The sequence below is a fragment of the Arachis stenosperma genome, chromosome 6 (genome assembly GCF_014773155.1).
Source record: "Arachis stenosperma cultivar V10309 chromosome 6, arast.V10309.gnm1.PFL2, whole genome shotgun sequence".
Classification (NCBI taxonomy): domain Eukaryota; kingdom Viridiplantae; phylum Streptophyta; class Magnoliopsida; order Fabales; family Fabaceae; genus Arachis; species Arachis stenosperma.
The window spans coordinates 93,399,179-93,420,283 of NC_080382.1; the positions used below are offsets into that span (position 1 = coordinate 93,399,179).

The 21,105-nt window shown below is 39.7% G+C and overlaps 1 non-coding gene across 1 annotated transcript; it reads right to left on the reverse strand.

The window, feature by feature from the left end:
- Positions 1–20,575: 20,575 nt before the first annotated feature.
- Positions 20,576–20,683, reverse strand: LOC130938627 (small nucleolar RNA R71). Its single transcript, XR_009069786.1, has one exon. It is a non-coding gene; the product is annotated as a small nucleolar RNA R71 (small nucleolar RNA).
- Between the last annotated feature and the right edge of the window lie 422 nt (positions 20,684–21,105).

Below are 21,105 nucleotides of genomic sequence, written 5' to 3' on the forward strand. Positions count from 1 at the left end.
GATGAAGGATCAGCAGCACCGCCAAATAGAAGGGAACTACCATCTTTAGTAATTCACAAGTAGTCACCTCACAAATAGAAGGGAATTACTAAGCTAAGGATCCTACCATGAAAACATACCTAGACAAAACTAGAGAATAGCTCAGACAATTCAGGGGATATGAGGTCTGACATATACCCTGGGAATAGAACGCCCGAGCTGATGCACTTTCAAAATTAGCCATCACCAAACCAGGGGGTAATAATAGAAGTCTCATCCAGGAAATACTGCAAAGCCCATCGATCTCGGAGGAAGAAAAGGTCCTAACCATATCAGGTCAGGATCAAGGATGGTGACTCCCATAGTTAACTACCTCAAGTCTGAGATACTTTCCATAAATAAAAAGGAGGCGAAAAGGCTAGTACGAGAAGCACAGTACTACACCATAGTGAACAAAAACATCCTATACAGGAGATGGTTTTCAACACCACTCCTAAAATGCGTGTCGAACTCTGATACGAGGGAAGTCTTGGAAGAAGTACACAGTGGCATGTGCGACAACCACCTAGGAGCACGAGCTCTTGCCAAAAAGGTACTCCGAACTGGATTCTTCTGACCAACTTTGCAAAAGGAAGCGACAGAGTTTGTCAAAATATGTCCACCATGTCAAAAGCATGCTAACTTCCATATCGCTCCACCAAAGGAACTAATCAGTGTTACGTCACCCTGGCCTTTTGCAAAATGGGGGCTTGACCTCCTTGGACTCTTTCCCCAGGGATCAGGACAAGTCAAGTTCCTCATTGTAGGGGTAGACTATTTCACAAAATGGATTGAGGCAGAGCCCTTAGCTACTACTACCGCCCAAAAAAGTCAGAAATTCTTGTATAGAAATATTATCACAAGGTTTGGGGTTCCTTACTCCATCACCACAGATATTGGCACTCAGTTATCTGACACAGGTTTCAGGAATTTGGTAGCTGACTTGAAAATAAAGCACCAATTCACATCTATAGAACACACACAAACTAATGGGCAGGCAGAAGCTGCCAATAAAGTCATAGTGGCTGGGTTAAAACGAAGACTACAGGACGCAAATGGAGCTTAGGCTGAAGAACTCCCACAAGTCCTATGGACATATCGGACAACCCCACATTCAACCACAGGAGAATCACCCTTCCGACTTGCTTATGGGATGGAGGCAATGATTCTAGTGGAAATAGAAGAATGATCTCCCAGAATGATCCTCTACAATGAAGAGGCCAACTCCCAAATTCAAAGGGAGGAGCTCGACCTACTTCTAGAAGTCCGAGAATGAGCTCGGATTAGAGAGGAAGCACTAAAGCGTCAAATGGCCTTAAGATATAATCAGAAGGTAGTCCAACAAAGCTTCGCCACCAGCGATCTCATTTTAATCCGAAACAACATCGGAGCAGGTCGATCAGGAGAAGGAAAGCTAGCAGCTAACTAGAAAGGACCTTACCGAGTTGTAGAAGTACTGGGAAAAGGTTACTACAAGGAGTCCGATCTCGAGCGGCGAGTGCTACCAAGGTCATGCATGCCTATAACCTAAGAAGGTATTATAGTTAGAAAATAATAAAAAGATCTTAGGTCAAGGTGCACTCTTTTTCCTGAAAAGGTTTTTTAATGAGGCATCAGGCCAAGATCTACAAAATTGCCCGACCTAAAAGGGTAAGCACTCATATGTATACACTCCTGTTTATATTTCTAACTTTTATTACTATTTGAATAAAGTTTTCATATTCCCTAAAAAATTTCCTACCAAGACGCATTAATCTAAGCTCACAAAACGCAAAAATTCATCGTCCGATTATAAAAGAGGTCGGCAAGGTGAAAACCAAATTCATCGTTCGATTACAAAAATCGGTCGGCAAGGTGAAAATCAAATTCATCGCCCGATTACAAAGAAGTCAGCAAGGTGAAAGCGTAAAAGCAGATTAATGAAAGAAGTTATAAAAGTAACCATAGAAAGTGACCTGACGAGGTCTGACTAAAAATGGATTACTAAAAATAACTTAAGAAGGCCCGACAGAGAAGTCGGACCAGAGAAAGGATCACTAAAAAGGGACGAAGACATCTTGCAAAGGCCAAAGAAAGGCCAGAAGTACTTTGTTGAAAGGTACAAAGTCTTGAAAAAAGACACAACTTAAAAAGAAAAATCACAGGTCGAAACGGCGCTAAAAAGTCATCCGAACAAACTATAAAGAAAAGGTTCCCCTCGAAACACTACCTAAAAAGTTGTTGGAATATGACTAAAAAGCCCAGACGAAGAACCCAGATAAGTCGACATCAAAAACCAAAAAGGTTGAAAAACTTAAGGCTCAAAGGCGCTTGAGGAGAACAACTCCGCTCAAAATAGGGCAACAAAGTAATCGTTCAAACTAAAAAGGTTCTAAAGAACACTAAAAAGTTGTTTGACGAGTCACTGAAAGCCCGAACACCTAGCCGCAAGGATCACTTTGCCAAAGCAGAGGACGGACAACGCATGACCCAAAGGGCAGGGACAAGGAGGTCAGACGAGAAAGTACCTAACCTCTATAAGCCCTAAAGGGTCGCAAAAATAAAATTTCTATCAAAGGTTCAACAGGCACATCATTCAAATCAAAGCATTCAAAGCTGAAAGGCTATTTAAAAGATAGCCCAAGAGTTTAAATATTTGTTTTTTTAAAATAAAGGTTGCAAAGAAGCAACCCAACGTTAGAAAAGTCAAGTTTAAGCAGACTAGCAAAAAGATTTACAAAAGACAAAGTTCAAAAGTCCACAGGTCGGACTACAGGAATACATGAAAATTAAAAAGAGTCATCAATGATTCAAAATCACATCGGCAGTGGCATCTTTAGGGGAGGGAGGCCTGGTTGGAAGAGGGACGACATTGACAACTCCGTCTGGGCCATTCAGTATTTCTACATCAGGATCGGACCTAGCAGGAGGCACCTCGGCAGAAGGAGTTGAAGAGGCTGAAGCCGCAGAAGCCTTGGCTAGTGGCGCAGGAGGATGACCCTTGTCTTCATCATCCAAGGCAGGCATGATCTTGCCGTCCTCCACGACATTGTCTAGACTAAACAAAGTCAGATTGAGCTCAGGGGCAAAAACTCGGACTTGAGCCTTCAAGTTCTCATAAGCATCAATCACATAGCCCACCAGATGACTTTAAAGCTTGGCATAATCAGCTTGGGTAGACTGAAACCTCTCCCTAGTCTCCAACAACTCGGCATACATGCCGGTGTAGCTCTCTTTGGACTTCTTGGCCATTTCCTTAGCTAAATTGGCCGACGCCTCAGCAGTAATAGCTCGGGATTTCTCTCTCTCCACATCCAACTCCAGCTTAATCACCCTAGCATCAAGCTCATCCTTCAAACCCTTGATTCTGTCATATTCAGACTTGGCATTTTTCATAAAGGCTTTAGTGGCTCGAACAAGAAACTCCATAACAACTCACGACAAAGCCACACCAATATTAGCCATCTAAATACTATTACTTGTAACAAAATCAAGGTGGTGAAGAATAGATACATCATCCAAAGAAAGCTTACCATGAGGAGCAATCAGTTCGGTAGCAAAACCCACACCATCAAAATCCTAGTCATTCAGATCATAAGAACCAACAGTTTTTTGACGTTTTGGAGGAGGACCAGAAGCAGCACCAGAAGTTGGCTAAACAGGGTCAGAAGGAATTGGCCGGACTTGAGGAGTCGGAATGATCTTCCTCGGTCCAGAGGCATCAGAAGTCGGCTTCTTTGGAGGCACCGAAGGAGATCCTTCCCCCGAAGCCTTTGCCGAGATATTTTGTGCAGTGATGACATGTCACCATGTCATGTTTTTCTATGCTTTTTCATACAAGAAATTTATGATTAGTGCTTAAATATTGCATTCTTTGGTGCTTAAATGGTACATTTCTTTGATCTTTTGATTTGATAAACTTTGTAGGAAATAAGAAGAAAAAGAAGCAAAAAGAGCACAAAATAAGCTAAAAAGAGGAAAAGAGGAATTTTGGGCACACTTTGAAGTTGGAGCACACTTTGGAGGCTTAGGCCACGCTTCTAAAAGCGTGACCCATGACCAAATCAAGGAAGAAAAGCGTGGCCCAAAGGAAGAAAAGCGTGGCTCAAAACAAGGAGGAAGAGAGGACAAAAAGTTTTGGGTGAAAAGTTAGCCTCAAAGTTAGCCCCCTAACTTGAAGGCTAACGTGGGAAGTTGAAATTTCTCCCAGGGGCTACTCAAGTTTGCGCCAACGTTAGCCCCCTAACTTGGAGGCTAACGTTGGCATAACAATTCTTCCCAGGGATGGCCAACGTTTGCGCCAACGTTAGCCCCCTAACTTGGAGGCTAACGTTGGCGCCACACACCACAAACAGCTTGAAGGGGTATACTTCCAACAAGAATAACTTGAGCTACAGAGCTCCAAATGAGGTGATTCAAGAAGCATTGGAAAGTAGGAATCAAGAGCTTTTCAAGCATATATGGCACTGCATGGTGGACACTAAAATTGAGGGAGAAAACTGCCCCGCAATGTGCATAAACGAACATGGTGGCAACCTGCAGTGAGGCCAACTGACCTCTGCACCTTCAACGGAGTATAACTCGAGCTGTAGAGCTCCAATTGATGCGCTTCCAACGGCAATGGAAAGTAGACATTCAGGGCTTTCCAACAATGTATAATAGTATGGGGTGGACAAGACGTTTGGGCCTCCAGAACTGGCGTTTTCGCTAACGTTTGAGGCAAACTTTACCTCAAACGCTGCACACCAAAGCCAGCAACCATGCCCTCTTCAAATGATCATAACTTGAGTTGTAGATGTCCAATTGAAGTGATTTCAAGTGGGTTAGAAAGCTGACATTTAGAGCTTTCCAACCATATATGATAGTCTATATTGGACATAAAATTGGCAACATGACAAGAGGACAAAGTTGGCGCCACAAGCACACAAGGCAAGGCCAACGTTAGGGTCAAAGTTAGACCCCTAACGTTGGCACCAACGTGAGTAGCAGCAAAATGATGCTAGCTGCTATGAAAAGTTGGGGCCAAAGTTAGACCCCTAACTTTGGCTCAAACTTTTACTCCAACTTTTGCAAATTCAAACCCGGTTCACTTCGGTTCCTCCTCAAACTCCAAGAGCAATCAACCAAGCCCATGATCATCACTCAAAGGCACAAGAAATAGATAAAATAGGAATTTCATTTAATTGTAATTTGTTTTTAATTTCATTTTCATTTCCATTTTGTAAAGCCTATATAAGGCATCATTTTCATTTTTGTGAGGAGGCTGGCTCTACTAGGGAGCATTAGGAGTAGTAGTAGAGAGCTCTCTCTTAGTTTTCTTTCCTGTTTTAAATCTTGGATTGAAATTGGAGAAATTCTGTTTCAGTTTCTATCTGAGATCTCTCTATTTTTATTTTGCTGCATAATTCAAGGAATTGTGATTTGAATCAAGGCTCTCTTTACTGCTTCCATCTCTATTTCTTCTTCAAATTGTTTCTCTGTTGGATCAAGGAAGGAATTGAGATCTAGACTTATTTTCTAGTCTCATTGATTCCCTGAGATCCTCACTTTTCTCTTTAGATTTCATTATTGAATTGAGTTTTCTTGCTGATTTACTTCTCTGCTACAATTTCCTTCTCTGCAATTTTTACTTTCTGTTGCACTGCCTCCAATTTATTTTTTCTGCAAGTTTAATTTTCTACAATTGATCTGAGTTCTAATTTACTGCTTTCTTTAATTTTCAGCACCCACTCCCCTTTACATTCACTGCAATTTACATTTCTTGTCATTTAAGCTTCTCTCCATTTAAGTTTCTGTCCCATTTAGCTTCTGCACCTTTAATTCTTGCAATTTACTTTCTGTCGGTCACTCTTCACACAATTCACCAATGTTAGCTTGACTAAACTAATCACCCACTAAAATTGCTTGATCCATCAATCCCTGTGGGATCAACCTCACTCCCGTGAGTTATTATTACTTGATGCGACCCGGTGCACTTGCCGGTTAGATTGGTGTTGTTTTGGGAGAGATTCTTGTCTCCACCAAAATAAAAATCCTCATCATGCAGCAGACGCTTTCTTTGCCTTACGAAAGGCTTTCATAGAGTCCATAGACTTCACCATATGTGCAAGCAGAAACCAAGGAAACAATTTACAATTAAGGAATGGTTAAATCAGCAAATAAGAGAGAAAGGCCATCAGAAAAAGAAGTCTGATACTACCAAGCTCAGCACAGAAGAGGGAAGGATCTCCTAAGAACCTCTTTGTGTCAAGATGAGAAGGTTCCCCCCAGTTCTCCTCTAAAACACCTACAAAGGCCTGTTCAACCTCATCCAGGCTCTCCCAAGAATACTTAGTAGCCATTACATCTTTTTGCCAACACAAAGGAAAAGTTGGCTCGTTATTTTCATCCAAAAAGAAAGGGTGGATGTCTTCAACAGCTCGGACTTTAAAATAGTAGTTCTTAAAGTCTCGAAAAGATTCATCATACATAGAAAAACACCTTTTTTCTCAAAGTAGCTTGGAACAAGACCCAAGAAGCCTTTTTCTTGGCTACTCCAGGTTTGGTCAACACGAACAGATAGAGGAAGAGAGATATGGAAGGTTGGACACCCAGCTCTTGACACAGCAGCTAAAAAATCTTAATGAAGGCCCAAGAATTCGGATGAAGCTAGGAAGGGGCTACATTGCAAGCCCATAGGAGGTCGGTTTCGAAAGCAGAAAAGGGGATGGTGATACTCAACAGACTAAAGAAGTAGTCATAGGCATAGAAAAAGGGTTGTTCTCCTGGAGTTAAGGAAGGGAAACTAACCCTCTCCTCCAGGTCGGACGACACTAACTCATAGTTCTTTTCATCATCCCTATCACTACAAATTCTATGGAATCTCCTAAGCCTTACACAGTACTCGGGATCAGCCACTGTAACACACATTAGGACTATAGAGTCCAGCCAGTCAGACATGCCGTCCGAGATCTTGGTAGACATCTCAACAATATTTTTTCAAGAAGACATACGGCAAACTACACCTACAGCAAAGGAAGATCACATGGGTCACTACTAAATAACTTGGACAAAATCAAAAAAGAGAAGGAACAACCAAATAAGCATAAAGGTGGGGTAACAAAAAGGGCACCCCAGGATCCACCAAAACAAAGAATACTTAGTGAAACCCAGGGGAACCCTTTGGAGGCAGCAACATGGCAAACAAAAGGGAAAGCGACGCAAAAAATGAAAGCCCTAACCACCAGTAACCCCCTCGAAACATGCAAGAAATTCTACCTAAGCGCCAACGTTTTTCGCACAAACAGCAAACAAAAGCAAAAGGTCCTACGAAAGCAAAACAACCAAGAAACTTAAGAGGTGCAAATCTTCCTCAAATAGGAGCAGCAAAGAAAATCACAACATCGATCAAGCACAAAGAAGCAATCTCTTACAGAAAGAATCAAGCTTCTCGAAGGCAAAAACAATAAAAACCAAAACTTTGCAAACATGCAACAGTGAAAGAACACATAAAAACGATCATCAAAGCACAAAAGGAAAAGAAATTACCGACCTATGGAAGAAAAGGAAATAAGCGCAGGCTCAGACAAAAATGATGATCAAATCCACGCCAACGAACGACTCCTGAGCAAAGAAGAGAGAAAGCTTGGGGGCTGATGAGCAGATAATTTATACGCTTTTTGGCATTATTTTTAGGTAGTTTTTAGTATGTTTTAGTTACTTTTTATTATATTTTTATTAGTTTTTATGCAAAAATCACATTTCTAGACTTTACTATGAGTTTGTGTGTTTTTCTGTAATTTCAGGTATTTTCTGGCTGAAATTGAGGGACCTGAGCAAAAATCTGATTCAGAGGCTGAGAAAGAACTGTAGATGTTGTTGGATTCTGACCTCCCTGCACTCAAACGACTTTTTTTGGAGCTACAAAAATTCAATTGGTGCGCTCTCAATTGGGCTGGAAACGAGATTTGATGGTCCAAACTGGCGTTAAACGCCAGCCAGAGACCCCTTTTATGGCGTAAAACGCCAGAACTGGCACCAAAACTGGAGTTAAACGCCCAAACTGGCACCCAAGCTGGAGTTTAACTCCAAGAATGGCCTATGCACGTGAAAGCTTTAAAACTCAGCCCAAACACTCACCAAGTGGGCCTCGGAAGTGGATTTCTGCACTTTCTGCACTTAGTTACTCATTTTCTGTAAACCTAGGTTACTAGTTTAGTATAAAAACTACTTTTAGAGATTTATTTTGGAACGGATGATATTTTTGCATCTCATATTGTATCTTCTATAGCATGAGTCTCTAAACCTCACAGGTGGGGGTAAGGAGCTCTGCTATGTTTCAATGGATTAATGAAATTACTATTGTTTTCTATTCAATCACGCTTGCTTCTGTTCTAAGATACTCACTCGTACTTCAATATGAAGAATTTAATGATCCGTGACACTCATCATCATTCTCAAATTTGTAAACGCGTGCTTGACAACCACTTCTGTTCTATCTGAGCTCAATGTAGTCATTGGGCGACAGCTTGAGTGCGTATCTCTCGGGGTTTCTAATCCACGAGTTTGACTTGCATCTCCTGACAACAGAGCATTCAAACTCGTGAGATCAGAACCTTCGTGGTAGAGGCTAGAACCAATTGGCAGCATTCTTGAGATCCGAAAGGTCTAAACATTGTCTGTGGTATTCCGAGTAGGATCTGGGATGGGATGACTGTGACGAGCTTTAAACTCACAAATGTTGGGCGCAGTGACAGTGCGCAAAAGGAGAGAGAGATCCTATTCCGACAAAAGTGAGAATCGACAAATGATTAGCCGTGCGGTAGCTGTGCCTGGTATTTTTCATCCGAGATAAGAGATTCGACAGTTGATTAGTCGTACAGAAACCGTACCTGGACCATTTTCACTGAGAGGACGGATGGTAGATATTGATAACGGTGATCCACCAACATACGGCTTGCCATGGAAGGAAAAGATGCGTGTTTGGAGAAGAAGACAATAGGAAAGCAGAGATTCAGAAGACAGAGCATCTCTGAAACCTCAACCCTGTTCTCCATTACTGAATAACAAGTATCATTCATTTCATGCTCTTTTACTTTTTACAAACGAAATCATTTTTATCACTAATCTCCTGACTAAGAGTTACAGGATAACCATATAGCTTGGTTCAACCCGGCAATCTCCGTGGGATCAACCCTTACTCGCGTAAGGAATTATTACTTGGACGACCCAGTGCACTTGCTAGTTAGTTGTGCAGAGTTGCAAAGGTGTGATTGCAATTCCGTGCACCAAGTTTTTGGCGCCGTTGCCAGGAATTGTTCGAGTTTGAACAACTGACAGTTCATCTTGTTACTTAGATTAGAAAAAAAATTTTCTTTTTGGTTTAGAGTCACTAAATTTGAGTCTTTTATTTTCTTTTCAAAAATCTTTCAAAAATCTTAATTTTCTTTATAATCTTTAATTTTTCTTTGAGTTTTTTATTATCGTTTTTGTTAAAATTTTAAAATCCTTGTTTTCTTTTTCTAGATTTTTTTGAAAATTTAAAATAAATATATAAAAACCAATAAACTAATAATTGAGTCTTCTGTTTGAGTTTAGTTTCATGTTTTAAGTTTGGTGTTGATTGCATGTTTTTATTTTCCTTCAAATTTTCAATTTGTATGCTCTTTTTATTCTTTATATTTTCGAGTTTTATGTTCCTTTTTCTTTCTTGATCTTCAAGTTATTCTTGTTTATTTTAAGTTTGGTGTCCTTTGTGTTTTTATTTTCCTAAAGATTTCCAAAAATTAGTTCTTGGTATTCATCTTGACATTCAAAGTGTTGTTGGTGTTCATCTTGACATTCAAGGTGTTCTTGGTTGTTTTTTTTGTTTTGATCCAAAATTGTTAAGTCTTATGTCTTTTTATTATTTTTCTCTTTCCTCATTTAATTAAAAAAATATCTTCTCCTTTATTTACTCATCATTTTTGAATTTCTTAAGTTGACTTGGTCAAAATTTTTTAAATTTGGTAGTTTATTGTTAGTCAAGTCAAAATTTCAATTTTAAAAATTTATCTTTTTAAATCTTTTTCAAAACAAATTCTTTTTCAATTTTCTTTTTATAAAAATTTTCCAAATCTTTTTCTTTTTTTATATATATAATTTTCGAATTACTTGTCCTATTTTATTATTTTGATTGAAAAATTTTAAGTTTGTTGTTTTCTTGTTAAGAAAGTTTCAATCTTTAAAATTTTAAAATCATATCTTTTTCAAATCTTTTCTTTTATCTATTTTCTTACAAGTATCTTTAATTTTAAGACATATCTTTTTCAAAACATCCTAACCACTTTCTCTCTCTTTATTTTTTCGAAAACCCTCACCCACAATTTTTCAAATCTTTTTAATTAGTTAATTATTTTAATTTTCAAGTTATTTTATTTCTTTTTCTTCTAATTTTTGAACTTATATTCAATTTTTCATTTATTTTATTTTATTTTATTTTCTTTTAATTTCGGTTTTCAAAAAAAAAGAGAAATTTTTTTATTTACAATCCACATCATCTCCCTTTCTCCATCATGGACCTAAGTGGAAATGAATAGTCCAAAAGGACTCTGGGGTCATATGCTAACCCACTACTGCTTCATATGGGAGTAGTATCTGTATACCCGCCATCAGAGCCAGCAATTTTGAGCTAAATCCTCAGCTCATTATCATGGTGCAGCAAAATTGCCAGTATTCCAGTCTTCTATATGAAGAACCTACTGAGTTTCTGGCACAGTTCTTATAGATTGCTGACACAGTATGTGATAAGAAAGTGGATCAGGATGTCTACAGAATATTGCTGTTTCCATTTGCTGTAAAAGACCAAGCTAAGAGGTGGTTAAACAACCAACCCAAAGCCAGTATAAGAACATGAAAATAGTTGTCAGACAAATTCTTGAATCAATATTTCCCTCCAAAAAGGATGACACAACTAAGGCTGGACATCCAAGGCTTTAAACAAGAGGATAATGAATCTCTTTATAATACCTGAGAGAGGTACAGAGAGATGCTAAGGAAATGCCCCTCTAAAATGTTTTCAGAATGGATGCAGTTAGACATCTTTTACTATGGGATTACAGAAAAGACCCAGATGTCTCTAAACCACTCAGCTGGTGGATATATACATATGAGAAAGACAATTAAAGAGGCTCAAGAGCTCATTGATACAGTTGCCAGAAATCAGCACCTGTACTCAAGTGGTGAGACCTCCATGAAAGAAGAGGCTGAGGTAGCATCCACTGAACTTAGTCCTCTAGAACAAATTGCTGAACTCAATCAGTAACTATTTTCTATAACAAAACAGTTAGCAGAATTTAAAGAGATGCTATAAGAAACCAAAGATGCTAACCAGAATATGGAAAAATAATTGAATCAGACAAGACAGCAGTTATCTAAACAGATAAAGAAGAATGCCAAGTTGTTCATTTAAGGAGTGGAAAGATATTGAATGTCTCAACTCAAAGCAGCATAAAGCCAAGAAAGGAACATCTGACAGAGGATGACCCAACCACTGCCCAAAATCTCTCTGAGGATAGTAAAAGCCCAGAGAGGAATGATTTTGTCGTTCAAATGCCAGAAAAAGGTCAGAAGTTGGTGCTGAACGCCCAGTGGATGGCCAATTCTGGCGTTCAAACGCCAGAAAAGGGTGGCAATCTGGTGTTCAAATGCCAATGTGGGATCAGACACCTGCAAGTGCTGATAACAAACCCTTAAGCAAGCATCTCCAACCACTTCTGTAGGAAATAAACCTGCAGCAACTAAGGTTGAAGAATATAAAGCCAAGATGCCTTATCCTCAGAAACCTACCAAGCGGTACAGGATAAATAATTTTCCCGCTTTGCAGACTATCTCAGAACTCTTGAAATAAAGATTTCGTTTGCAGAGGCACTTGAGCAAATACCCTCTTATGCTAAGTTCATGAAAGAGATCTTAAGTCATAAAAAGGATTGGAGGGAGACTGAAAAAGTTTTTCTCACTGAAGAATGCAGTGCAGTCATTTTAAAAGGCTTACCAAAGAAGCTTAAAGATCCCAGAAGCTTTATGATACCATGCACATTAGAGGATGCTTGTACCAAGACAACTTTATGTGATCTTGGGGCAAGTATCAACCTGATACCTACATCCACTATCAGAAAGCTTGGTTTGACTGAAGAAGTCAAACCAACCCGAATATGTCTCCAACTTGCTGATGGCTCCATTAAAATTCCATCAGGCGTAATTGAGGACATGATTGTCAAGGTTGGGCCATTTGCCTTTTCCACTGACTTTGTAGTGCTGGAAATGGAGGAGCACAAGAGTGCAACTCTCATCCTATGAAGACCTTCCCTAGCAACTGGAGAACTCTCATTGACATCCAAAAAGGAGAGGTAACCCTGAGAGTCAATGAGGATGAGTTTAAGTTGAATGCTGTCAAAGCTATGCAGCATCCAGACACATCAAAAGATTGCATAAGTGTTGATATTATTGACTCCCTAGTGGAAGAGGTCAAGATGACTGAGAGCCTCGAATCAGAGCTAGAGGACATTTTTAAAGATGTTCAGCCTGATCTGGAGGAACTAGAGAAAATAGTAGAACCTCTGAAAACTCCTCCGGAAGAGGAGAAACCTCCCAAACCTGAACCCAAACCACTACCACCATCCCTGAAGTATGTATTTCTGGGAGAAGATGAAACTTTTGTGATAATCATAAGCTCTGCTTTAGAGCCACAAGAAGAGAAAGCACTAATTCAGGTGCTAAAGACACACAAGATAGCTCTTGGGTGGTCCATAAGTGATCTTAAAGGCATTAGCCCAGCCAGATGCATGCACAAGATCCTATTGGAGGATGATGCTAAGCTAGTGGTTCAACCACAGAGGCGGATGAATCTATCCATGAAAGAGGTGGTGCAGAAAGAGGACACTAAATTACTAGAGGCTGAAATTATTTATCCTATTTCTGATAGCCCCTAGGTGAGCCCTGTCCAAGTTGTCCCCAAGAAGGGAGCCATGACAGTGGTTCATATTGAAAAGAATGAATTGGTTCCTACAAGAAAAGTTATAGGGTGGCGTATGTGTATTGACTACAGAAGGCTCAATACAGCCACCAGAAAGGATCATTTTCCTTTATTATTCATAGACCAGATGCTAGAGAAACTAGCAGGTCATGAATACTACTGCTTTTTGGATGGCTATTCAGGTTACAACCAAATTGCAGTAGACCCTCAAGACCAAGAGAAAATAGCATTCACATGTCCATATGGATTATTTTCCTACAAAAAGATGCCATTTGGTCTGTGCAATGCACCTGCAACCTTTCAAAGATGCATGCTCTCTATCTTCTCTGATATGATAGAGAAAGTTTCGGAAGTCTTCATGGATGACTTCTCAGTATTTGGAGATTCATTCAGCTCCTATCTTGACCATCTAGCACTTATTCTGAAAAGGTGCCAAGAAACTAACCTGGTTTTAAATTGGGAGAAATGTTACTTTATGGTAACTGAAGGAATTGTCCTTGGGCACAGAATTTCAAACAAGGGGATAGAGGTGGATCAAGCTAAATTAGAGGTAAGTGAAAAATTACCACCACCTGCCAATGTTAAGGGAATCAGAAGCTTTATGGGGCATGCAGGATTCTATAGGAGGTTTATAAAAGATTTTTCAAAAATTGCAAAATCTCTGAGCAATCTGCTAGCTGCTGATACACCATTTGTCTTTGACATAGAGTGTCTATAGGCCTTTGAGACTCTGAAAGCTAAGCTGGTCACAGCACTAGTCATTTCTACACCAGACTGGACATTACCATTCGAACTAATGTGTGATGCCAGTGACCATGCCATTGGTGTAGTATTGGGACAGAGGCATGAGAAGCTTCTGCATGTCATTTATTATACTAGCCGTATTTTAAATGATGCATAGAAGAATTACATAACCACAGAAAAGGAGTTGCTTGCAGTAGTTTATGCCATTGACAAGTTCAGATCTTATGTAGTAGGATCAAAAGTGATTGTCTACATTGACCATGCTGCTCTAAAATATCTCCTCACAAAGTAGGATTCAAAACCCAAACTCAAAAGATGGGTATTGCTTCTGCAAGAGTTTGATATAGAAATAAGAGATGGAAAAGGAACAGAGAACCAAGTAGCCGATCACCTATCCCGGATAGCACCAGTAGCAGGAGAGTCCCTCCCTCCTACTGAGATCTCTAAAACCTTTCCAGATGAGAAACTCTTTGCCATTCAGGAAGTACCGTGGTTTGCAGATATTGCAAACTATAAAGCTGTGAGATTCATACCCAAAGAGTACAATAGGCAGCAAACAAAAAAAATTAGTTTCTGATGCAAAGTACTACTTGTGGGATGAACTATATCGCTTTAAGAGATGTGCAGACGGAATAATCTGTAGATATGTGCCTAGAGAAGAGGCACAGAAGATCCTATGGCATTGCCATGGATCACAATATAGAGGACATTTCGGAAGTGAGCGAACAACCACAAAGGTTCTCCAATGTGGCTTCTACTGGCATACTCTCTATAGAGACTCCCGAGAGTTTTTACGTAACTGTGACAGTTGCCAGAGAGCTGGTAATCTGCCTCACGGTTATGCCATGCCTCAGCAAGGGATCTTAGAGATTGAGTTGTTTGATGTATGGGATATTGACTTCATGGGGCCTTTTTCACCATCATATTCAAACACTTATATTCTGGTGGTAGTAGACTATGTATCTAAATAGGTAGAGGCAATTGCAATACCAACTAATGATACTAAGACAGTGATGAAGTTCCTCCATAAGCATATCTTCAGCAGGTTCGGTGTCCCTAGGGTATTGATAAGTGATGGAGGCACTCATTTCTGTAATAAACAGCTTGACTCTGCTCTGATCCGATATCGAATTAACCACAAAGTGGCAATTCCATATCATCCACAGACAAATGGGCAGGTGATGAGCAGATAATTTGTACGCTTTTTGGCATTGTTTTTAGTATGTTTTTGATATCTTTTAGTTAGTTTTTAGTATATTTTTATTAGTTTTTAGTTAAAATTCACTTTTCTGGACTTTACTATGAGTTTGTGTGTTTTTCTGTGATTTCAGGTATTTTCTGGCTGAAATTGAGGGATCTGAGCAAAAATCTGATCCAGAGACTCAAAAGGACTGCAGATGTTGTTGGATTCTGACCTCCCTGCACTCGAAGTGGATTTTCTGGAGCTACAGAAGCCCAATTGGCGCGCTCTCAACGGCGTTGGAAAGTAGACATCCTGGGCTTTCCAGCAATATATAATAGTCCATACTTTGCCCAAGATTTGATGGCCCAAACCGGCGTTCAAAATCACCTCAAGAAATTCCAGCGTTAAACGCCGGAACTGGCACCTAAATGGGAGTTAAACGCCCAAACTGGCATAAAAGCTGGCGTTTAACTCCAAGGAGAGTCTCTACACGAAAATGCTTCATTGCTCAGCCCAAGCACACACCAAGTGGGTCCGGAAGTGGATTTTTATGTCATTTACTCATCTTTGTACACCTTAGGCTACTAGTTATCTATAAGTAGGACCTTTTACTATTGTATTAGAGAACTTTTGGTAGCTATCTTCGTTTTATGCTATCTTAGATCATTGGGAGGCTGGCCATTCGGCCATGCCTAGACCTTATGCTTATGTATTTTCAACGGTGGAATTTCTACACACCATAGATTAAGGTGTGGAGCTCTGCTGTACCTCGAGTATTAATGCAATTACTATTGATCTTCCATTCAATTCCGCTTGTTCTTTGTCCAAGATATCACTTGTTCTTCAACTTGATGAAGGTGATGATTGACACTCATCATCATTCTCACTCATGAACAAGGTGACTGACAACCATTCTTGTTCTACAAGCATATGGGGCTTAGTGAATATCTCTTGGATTTCTGATTACATGATGCATGGTTGATCGCCTGACAACCGAGTGCTCGCCTGACAAACGAGCCAGCCATTCCGTGAGATCAGAGTCTTCGTGGTATAGGCGAGAACTGATGGCAGCATTGGTGGACGAATTTGTGATTCTTATTCTTGGATCTGATTCATTGTAATTAGATTTTAGAAATTGGCACTGTTTATGTTCTTCACAACTCCGTTCAACTAACCAGCAAGTGTACTGGGTCGTCCAAGTAATAACCTTACGTGAGTAAGGGTCGAATCCACAGAGATTGTTGGTATGAAGCAAGCTATGGTCACCTTGCAAATCTCAGTTAGGCAGATTAAATTTGTTTATGGTGAGTTCGAATATTAATAATAAAATAAATAATAAAAAAGGGATAGAATACTTATGCAGATTCATTGGTAGGAATTTCAGATAAGTGGAATGGAGGTGCTGTAGAGCTCACGGACGCCTGCTCTCCTATTCCTTCTACTCAATCCTTCTTACTCCTTTCCATGGCAAGCTTTGTATAGGGGTTCACTATCAGCTGTGGCTACTTTCATTCCTCTCGGGGAAATAACCTGTGCGGCTGTCACTCGCACAGCTAACCAGTCTGGAGGCATCACCCATGGTTGATAGCTACATCCCATCCTCGCAGTGAAAGCTAATGCACGCACTCTGTCACAGTACGGCCAATCACCGGTTGGTTCCCGCTCCTACTGGAATAGAATCCCTCTTTTGCGTTTGTCACTAACACCCAGCAGGTTAAAGTTTGAAGCACGTCACAGTCATTCATGAACGGAATCCTACTCGGAATACCACAGACAAGGTGAGACTTTCCGGATTCCCAGGATCCTACTCGGAACACCACAGACAAGGTTGGACTTTCCGGATCTAGATAAATGCCGCCATCCATCTAGCTTATACCACGAAGATTCTGTTGGGGAATCTAAGAGATACACATTCAAGGTTCTTTGCATGTAGAACGAAAGTGGTTGTCAATCACGCGCGTTCATAAGTGAGAATAATAATGAGGGTTATTAACTCATCACATTCATCATGTTCTTGGGTACGAATGAATATCTTGGAATAAGAATAAGAGAGGAATTGAATAAAAGAAAATAGAACTTCATTAATCTTTGAGGTACAGCAGAGCTCCACACCCTTAATCTATGGTGTGCAGAAACTCCACCGTTAAAAATACATAAGCAAGAGGTCCAGGCATGGCCGAATGGCCAGCCCCCTAAACGTGATCACAGGATAGAAAATACAATCCAGGATGTCTAATACAATAGTAAAAGGTCCTATATATACTAGACTAGCTACTAGGGTTTACATGAGTAAGTAATTGATGCATAAATCCACTTCCGGGGCCCACTTGGTGTGTGCTTGGGCTGAGCTTGATCAATCCACGTGTAGAGGCATTTCTTGGCGTCAAACTTCAGGTTATGACGTGTTTTGGGCGTTTAACTCCGGATCATGACGTTTTTCTGGCGTTTTACTCCAGACAGCAGCATGTACTTGGCGTTTAACGCCAAGTTACGTCGTCATTCTTCGAATAAAGCATGGACTATTATATATTGCTGGAAAGCCCTGGATGTCTACTTTCCAACGCCGTTGAGAGCGCGCCATTTGGAGTTCTGTAGCTCCAGAAAATCCATTTCGAGTGCAGGGAGGTCAGAATCCAACAGCAACAGCAGTCCTTTTGTCAGCCTTTTTCAGAGTTTTGCTCAAATCCCTCAATTTCAGTCAGAATTTACCTGAAATCACAGAAAAACACACAAACTCGTAGTAAAGTCCAGAAATGTGAATTTAACATAAAAACTAATGAAAACATCCCTAAAAGTAGCTTAAACTTACTAAAAACTATATAAAAACAATGCCAAAAAGTGTATAAATTATCCGCTCATCAAGCATTCAAGAGAATCCGGAAGGTCTAACCTTGTCTGTGGTATTCTGAGTAGGATTCAATGACTGAATGACTGTGACGTGATTCAAACTCCTGAGGGCGGGGCGTTAGTGACAGACGCAAAAGAATCACTGGATTCTATTCCGGCCTGATTGAGAACCGACAGATGAATTCCGCTATGCTGTGACAGAGCATATGCAATCGCTTTCACTGAGAGGATGGGAGGTAGCCACTGACAATGGTGAAACCCTTGCTTAAGCTTGCCATGGAAAGGAGTAAGAAGGATTGGATGAAGGCAGTAGGAAAGCAGAGAGACGGAAGGGAAGGCATCTTCATACGCTTGTCTGAAGCTCTTACACCAATGATATACATAAGTATCTCTATCTTTATCTTATTGCTTTATTCGTTTATCACTATACCCATTTGAGTCTGCCTGACTGAGATTTACAAGATGACCATAGCTTGCTTTATACCACCAATCTCCGTGGGATCGACCCTTACTCACGTAAGGTATTACTTGGACGACCCAGTACACTTGCTGGTTAGTTGTGCGAAGTTGTGTTTATGCCATGGTATTGAGCACCAAGTCTTTGGAGCCATTACTAGGGATTGTTTATGTTTTGAAAAGTATTGATCACAATTTTGTGCACCAAGTTTTTGGCGCCGTTGCCGGGGATTGTTCTTGTGTATGGACAACTGACGGTTCATCTTGTTGCTTAGATTAGGCATTTATTTTTTCGAAATTCTTGAAGGTGAATCCTAGAGTTTCATGATGATTTGTTGAAATCTGGCTGGCTGAGAAGCCATGTCTAATTTCATTGGACCGAGGTTTCAACTTATCATCACAAGAGCTTGATGATTTTTATCAATCTTGCTTTTGGAGCAGTGATCTGCTAAGGCTTGGCTGGCCTTTGGCCATGTCTAGTGTTTTGGACCGAAGCTTTCTTTGAAAGCTTGGCTGGCTGTGAAGCCATGTCTAATTCCTGGACCGGAGTCTTAGACTAGCATTGCACTGATTCCTGGAATTCTCATTAAGAATTTTGATATCTTTTTCCACTTAATTTTCGAAAAAGCCAAAAAAAAATTACAAAATCATAAAAACCAAAAATATTTTATGTTTGAGTCTAGAGTCTCATCTTAAGTTTGGTGTCAATTGCATGTTTCTGTTTTTCTTGCATTTTTCGAATCCATGCATGTATTTCTTTGTTTTGATCTTTGAATTCTTTTGGCTTGAGTGTTTTTGTGTTTTATATAGTGTCAGTAGTATACAAACTGCTAAGTTTGGTGTCCTGCATGCATTGTTATTTCATTCTTGTTGCATTTGATTATAAAAAAAATCCAAAAATATTTTTAATTTGTGTCTTTTCAAGTCAATGACACCAAGAATTGAAGATTCAGAACATACTGCAGAGGAATTACACAGAAAAAGCTGAGCATTCAAAAATGCCCAGTGAAGAAGACAGACTGGCGTTTAAACGCCAGCCAGGGTACCTGGTTGGGCGTTTAACGCCCAAAGAGGTAGCATTTTGGGCGTTAAACGCCAGAATGTATACCATTCTGGGCGTTTAACGCCAGGATGGTGCTAGGGGGAAGATTTTGTTTTCAAATCAATTTTTTTTCAAGTTTTCAAAGTTTTTCAAAATCAAATCTTTTTCAAATCATATCTTTTCAATCAAATGTTTTCAAAATCAATTTCTTTCTTTTTTCAAAGATACTTACTAACAATTAATGATTTGATTGAACATCTCAAATTTGTTGCCTTTTCTGTTGAGAAAGGTTTAATGTTTGAATCATATCTTTTCTTGTTAGGCAAGTCACTAATTTTCAAATCAAATCTTTTAAAATTGTTTTCAAAACATATCTTTTAAAATTGTTTTCAAATCATATCTTCTCAATCACATCTTTTTAAAACCATAACTTTTCAATCAAATCTTTTTAATCACATCTTTTTCAAAGTAGTTTTCAATCAAATCTTTCTAATTTCTAATTTCAAAAATCACTTGATTTCTTTTCCACTTTCAATTTTCGAAAATTATCAACATCTTTTTAATTGAATTTTCGAAAATTCTCTTCCCTCCTTTCCACATCCCTCTATTTATGGAGTACTACTCCTTCCTAATGCACAATTCGAACTCTATCTAATCAAGTTCGAACTCTTCTACCTTCTCTTCTTCTATTTTTCTTTTCCTCTGACACTTCAAGGAATCTCTATACTGTGACATAGAGGATTCCATATTTTCTTGTTCTCTTCTCTTTCATATGAGCAGGAGCAGAGACAAAGGCATTCTTGTTGAAGCTGATCCTGAACCTGAAAGGACCTTGAAGAGAAAGCTAAGAGAAGCCAAAGCACAACTCTCTTTAGAGGACCTGACCGAATTCTTCAAAGAAGAAGTACACATGGCAGCCGAAAACAACAACAATGCCAACAATGCAAGGAAGGTGCTGGGTAACTTTACTGCACCTACTCCCAACTTCTATGGGAGAAGCATCTCTATCCCAGCCATTGGAGCAAACAACTTTGAGCTTAAGCCTCAATTAGTTTCTCTAATGCAACAGAATTGCAAGTTCCATGGACTTCCAATGGAAGATCCTCATCAGTTTTTAGCTGAGTTCTTGCAAATCTGTGACACAGTCAAGACTAATGGGGTTGACCCTGAGGTCTACAGACTGATGCTATTCCCTTTTGCAGTAAGAGACAGAGCTAGAATATGGTTGGACTCACAACCTAAGGATAGCCTGGACTCTTGGGAAAAGCTAGTCAATGCCTTCTTGGCAAAGTTCTTCCCACCTCAAAAATGGAGTAAGCTTAGAGTGGAAGTCCAGACCTTCAGACAGAAGGATGGAGAATCCCTCTATGAAGCTTGGGAAAGATACAAACAATTAATCAGAAGATGTCCCTCAGACATGCTTTCTGAATGGAGCATCATAGGTATCTTCTATGATGGTCTCTCTGAACTATCCAAGATGTCTTTGGATAGCTCTGCTGGAGGATCTCTTCATTTGAAGAAGACGCCTGCAGAGGCTCAAGAACTAATTGAAATGGTTGCAAATAACCAATTCATGTACACTTCTGAAAGGAATCCTGTGAACAATGGGACTAGTCAGAAGAGAGGAGTTCTTAAGATTGATACTTTGAATGCCATACTGGCTCAGAACAAGATATTGACTCAACAAGTCAATTTAATTTCTCAAAGTCTGTCTGGAATGCAAAATGCACTTGGCAGTACTAAGGAAGCTTCATCTAAGGAAGAAGCTTATGATCCTGAGAACCCTTCAATGGAAGAGGTGAATTACCTAGGAGAACCCTATGGAAACACCTATAATTCTTCATG